Below are 6,000 nucleotides of genomic sequence, written 5' to 3'. Positions count from 1 at the left end.
CGAAATTGGTGAAAGTAGGTCAAGGTCAAGGTCACATTCCGAGCCGCGGTAGATATGTATTGGCTCGCTGGTGGTGTGATTTCCTCCTTGGGGGGCCTCTAGTTTTTATTACTCTTGCCGCAGGTGTAAATATTAACCTAGAGAATTACAAGCTTAGCCTAATTAGCCCTTCTATTACCTGGTCACCTTCCTCTCTCTCTCTCTCTCTCTCTCTCTTTAGGTGAACCATCTCTTACCATCTCTTTCCGGATTCATTTTTTTTCTCTCTCTTTTGTCTCGCTTCTTTGACCTCCATCTCTCTCTCTCTCTCTCTCTCTCTCTCTCTCTCTCTCTCTCTCTCTCTCTCTTCTCAAGAATTTAACAAGCAAAACACCTCATCTCTAGCACCATCAGTCTATCTTCAATTCTTTCACACTTTCTCACACTAGATCACATTCCCAAACTGTGTCTCTACGTTATATCCTCAGTGTGACGTAATATCCTCAGTGTGACGTTGTCCTCAGTGTGACGTTGTTAGCGTGACGTTATGTTGGTGTGACGTCATATCCTCAGTGTGACGCTATATGCCTAGTATGACGTCATATTCTTAGTGTGATGTTATGTTCTTAGTTCCTTAGTGTGACGTTATATCCTCAGTGTGACGCTATATCCTCAGTGTGACGTTATCCTCAGTGTGACGTAAAAACATACCGTCACACTTTTAAAGACAGCCACTACTCCTTAGCAAGTGTGTTAGTATGACAGGGTATAAATAATTATCTTTAATAAATAAATATAATTCTTCTAACATTAATAATTTAGTGAATAAAAAAGAGAAGTTTACCCTAAAAAGAATTATTCCATTTTTCTTAAGTGTGCCCTCAAAAAATGAAAATAAGCTCCCAAGACTATCAATTAATTAAAGAAAGGTAATTAAGGGCTTCATTAGACTAAAAATTACTTTCTAAGATTCTTTTTGAGATGAGGAAAATAATTTGGGAGGAGAAAAAATAAAATAGAGAGTAATAAAAAATGGAATACACTGTTGAAGGACCTGATAAAGAAAACGGCGACAAGGGGATACAAGAACCGGTTTGGTGGAGGAGGAGGAGGAGGAGGAGGAGGAGAAGAAGAAGAAGAAGAAGAGGAGGAGGAGGAGAAGGAGGAGGAGGAGGAGGAGGAGGAGAAGAAGAAGAAGAAGAAGAAGAAGAAGAAGAAGAGGAGGAGGAGGAGGAGGAGGAGGAAGCATATGTGTGAACGAAGCAATATATGTAAATCAGAGAGAGAGAGAGAGAGAGAGAGGGAGGGAGAGAGAGAGAGGGTGTTGCTAGGGCTTCTTCGGCCACAACTACCAGCACAGTCCCCCCCCCTTCTCTCTCTCTCTCTCTCTCACTTTACATACATCGCTCTCTTCCTTCTTTCTCCCAAACTCTCTGACCATCTTTTACCCCTTCTCTCTCTCTCTCTCTCTCTCTCTCTCTCTCTCTCTTTCCGAGGTCAGTACACTCTGCAAAACTACTACGCCAAGTGTTGCCATGGAGAGTCTAACATAATCATAATTCCGTATTTTAAGAGATTGCGCAACGTATTTTCCATTGCGATTCATTCTGTGCAATACGCCTTTTCTATACGCTTCTATGGCACTGATTTCTTTTCGGTACAGGCATAGAATTGTTTAAGTAATCATCATCATTATCATCATCATCATCATCTTCGTTATTGTCATCATTATCATTGCGTTCATCTTCATCATCTTCATCATTATCACCACCATCTCAATCACCATCATTATCATCATCATCATCATTGTCTCCACCACCACCACCACCACAAACACAACCATCATCATCATCATTGTCTCCACCACCACCACCACAAACACAACCATCATCATCACCACCACCACAATCATCATCATCATCATCACCAACATCATCATCACCAACATCATCATCATCATCACCATCACCACAACCACCACAATCATCATCATCACCACTGCCATCATCACCATCATTATCATCGTAGTAGTAGTAGTAGTAGTAGTAGTAGTGGTGGTGGTGGTGGTAGTAGTAGTGGTAGTAGTAGTAGTATTGTAGTGGGCCCGGTGGACTGCAGGCTGAAGTTGCCCGTCCCTTGCAGTCTACCATCTTCCGAGAGAGAGAGAGAGAGAGAGAGAGAGAGAGAGAGAGAGAGAGAGAGAAATGTGTGTGTGTGTGTGTGTGTGTGTGTGTGTGTGTGTGTGTGTGTGGCCGGAAGCAGTCAAGTAGCCGCGTTAGTAATCTCTCTCCTGATACCAAAGCTTTCAATGACCCTCTTATCTGCCTACTATCGGTCCCTGATACTACTCATACTTTCGAAGCTGGCTAGTCCTTGGCGCCATGAGAGAGAGAGAGAGAGAGAGAGAGAGAGAGAGAGAGAGAGAGAGAGAGAGAGAGAGAGAGAGAGAGAGAGAGAGAGAATGGTTCACAATTACACAAAGTTCATTTAGGAGAACCGTACGTGTTGGGTTGGGTTTGGGTTGGGTTGGGTGGGGTTAGGTTAGGTTGGGGTGGGTTGGGGTGGGTGTGGGTTGGGTTTAGGCTGGTGGGATTGGGTTGGGTTGGGTTGGGTGGGGTTAGGTTAGGCTGGGGTGGGTTGGAGTGGGTGTGGGCTGGGTTTAGGGTGGTGGGATTGGGTTGGGTTGGGTTGGGTTGGGTTGGGTTGGGTGGGGTTAGGTTAGGTTGGGGTGGGTGTGGGCTGGGTTTAGGTTGGTGGGACTGGGTTGGATTGGGTTAGACTGGCTTATATTGTATCTCAGTGGAGTTACGTCAAGCTGAGTAGGGTTGGGTTGGGCAGGGTTAGAAGTTAGTCTATTTTTGGCCCCGTCTTAATAATCATAGGCTCACTGCACGTAGGCCTCACTGTGACGACGTTTTCTTTAGTGTGTTTTGGTTATTTGATAGTTTTAGGGGAGACATAACTAAAAATATATCCTGATTCGGGTTCGATTAATAGATAATTTTGGGAAGAACTGAGTAAAATGATATCAGCTCAACTCAAAAGCGAAAACAAACTGCAAATTTTGAGAGAGAGAGAGAGAGAGAGAGAGAGAGAGAGAGAGAGAGAGAGAGAGAGAGAGAGAGAGTAAAGCCACCTCATATCAACACATGCGGAATCAGTTTACAATCCTCAGACTATCAACACGGCAACTGCTCGCACGACTCAATACGCAGTTCGCACGACTCTATACACTGTTCGCACGACTCTATACGCTGTTCGCACGACTGTATACGATGTTCGCACGATAAATACACACGGAAAATAAAGACAAACATAACACACAACCACATCAATAAATTCCGAATGCGAACTTCAAATAAATCCAGTGGTTAATCTCTCTTCTCATTTACGATTTTGTGCTAAAGATAAAGTGAAACAGAGAATATAAACCAAAAGATAGGAGAAGAGATAAAGAATTAGTCTCATGATAAAGATTTACACATTAACTTTAGGTATATGCTTTTCTTTTTTAATTTACGGGGAAATAATATGCAGAGAAATATTAACAACACCCCTTCACTCCAACTTGGCCTAAAATTGCCGTCTCTCCATCTTGAATACTGACATGTAACAAGAGATTAACGCTAGCATACGATGGCCACAAACAAATCGCCTCCATGTCGCCCTGTCCAATGCCACTTCACTGCCTTGCTCCCAACTCACACCCCCACTCTCTCATATACCTCTCCACTCCATCCCTCCATCTCATCCTCGGCCTCCCCCTTCCTCTTCCCTCTTTCACCTCACTCGCACACACTCTCCTCATTAGTCTCTCGCTCTCCATCCTCTCCACATGGCCAAACCACCTCAATGTAGACCTAAAATTAATACCAACTCTAATATATGAAGTAAAAATATATACGAAATACAGGAAGACATTAGCAGACATATTACCTGAGAATTTCGCCTATTAATTTCAGGTGACGTAAAAATTTTCACTTATAACGAAAAACTGAAAGCGCAAAAACGAAAATGAAAAACACAGAATACGAAGCAAAATGTAAACTTATGGCACGTTAAATAAATGGTAAAAATGATGCACAGACCTTGATGGGAGTTCTGTCTGCCTCTCTAGATGTTCTCTGCCTCTCTCTGCGTCTCTGTGCGTCTGCTTTCTGCCTGACTCTTGCTGCCTGTCACCTCCCGAGCCCCTGGTCCCCGCCTCACTGAAGCTTCTACGTGGACACCAGTCAACCCGCAGCTTACCTCACTCCCTCCCTCCCTCCCTCCCTCCCTCCCTTCTACCCCTCCCTCCTCCCCTCCCTTCTCCTCTTCCCTGTCTCTCTCCCTCCTTGACTCCATCCATCCTTCCCACGCTCCCTACTACTTCTCCCTGTCTCTTCCTCCGTACTCCTCCTCTTCCTCCCTCCCTCCCTCCCTCCCCACTTCTTCTCCTTATACCTCCCTCTCAACTCCTCCTCCCTATCTCTTCTTCCCTCCCTCCCTCCCTCCCTCCTTGCAACAAAAAATACTGATACATTTTTACGGCGCCTCTCAACCCCAAGTCTTCCAATTTCATCTTTCAGTCTTCCCTGTTTCTTCCTATTTCCTCCCTCCTTACTCCCCCTTTCCTCTCCCTTCACTCCTCCCCCTCACTCCCTGTTCTCCCTCCCCTACCTCCCTCCCACGACTCCCCCATTCCTCCCCCTCACCTTTCTTATCTGTCCTCCCTCCCTCCCTGCCTGTCTGTTGACCTTCCTCCCTTCCTTCTTCCTCACCCATCTTCTTCCCTCCATCCCTACTCTTCTACCTCCCTCCCTACCTGTCCATCTCCCTCCCTCCCTCCCTCCCTACCTGTCCATCTCACTCCTTCCCTCCCTCCCTATTTGTTCATCTCCCTCCCTCCCTCCCTCCCTCCCTATTTGTTCATCTCCCTCCCTCCCTCTCTCCCTATTTGTTCATCTCCCTCCCTCCCTCCCTCCCTATTGTCCTGTCTCCCTCCCTCCCTCCCTCCCTCCCTATTCACCTGCCCTCCCTTTTCTCTCCATATCTCTCCCTCCCTTCGTGCCTTCCTCCCTTACTTGCTACTTATCTCCCTTCCTATCCACCCCTCTGCCTACTTACCTCCTTACCTACTTACCTCCTTACATACTGACCTCCCTGCCTACTTCCCTCCCTGTCTACTTACCTCCCTGCCTACTGACCTCCCTGCCTACTGACCTCCCTACCTACTTACCTCCCTACCTACTTACCTCTCTACCTACTTACCTCTCTACCTACTTAGCTCCCTGCCTACTTAGCTCCCTGCCTACTTAGCTCCCTGCCTACTTAGCTCCCTGCCTACTTACCTCCCTACCTACTAACTTCCCTGCAACCAGAAGGGCCCCACCCTTTTATAGGCCTGCTCTGTCTGTCTGTCTGTCTGTCTGTCTGTCTCTTATGCTCCTATAGAGAAAGTTAAAGTGAAAATATCAGGCACCTTATCATAGACGAATTCTCTCTCTCTCTCTCTCTCTCTCTCTCTCTCTCTCTGACGTAACCGGAAGCATACCCAGTCCGAAACTAAGAGGTCCTGGGTTCGATTCCCGAGCTGGCTATGAGATTTTTACGCAAGATCATTACCATGCCAATCCGTTCTTACCTTTACCTGGGAGAGGGGTTCCACGGCCCTGTCTGCTGGTGTGGGCGTGGATGAGCTGATGATGTAGGGTAGATATGGGTGACTTTTGGACAACCCTTTATTTGCGATCGATTCCGGTGCTGGTGAGAGGGACGCCTTCACGCGGTGGCACTGATATAGCGAGGAGGCTCCACTGCCCGGTTATACAAACACTGCTCCCTCCCTATCCCCCGTAAGAATGATGGTGGACTGCAGAAGGAGGGCAACTTCAGCCTGCAGTCCACTGGGTTCACGTTTCAGATGAACCTTGGGCTACAACAGCAACAACAACAACAACAACAACAACAACAACTACAACTACAACTACTACAACAACAACAACAATTACAACTACTACTACTACTACTACTACTACTACC

The sequence above is a fragment of the Coenobita brevimanus genome, chromosome 71 (genome assembly GCF_032717465.1).
Source record: "Coenobita brevimanus isolate Jiangsu-jjx chromosome 71, ASM3271746v2, whole genome shotgun sequence".
Lineage (NCBI taxonomy): Eukaryota > Metazoa > Arthropoda > Malacostraca > Decapoda > Coenobitidae > Coenobita > Coenobita brevimanus.
The sequence above is the reverse complement of the archived record's forward strand: the minus strand, read 5'-3'. Positions refer to the sequence as shown.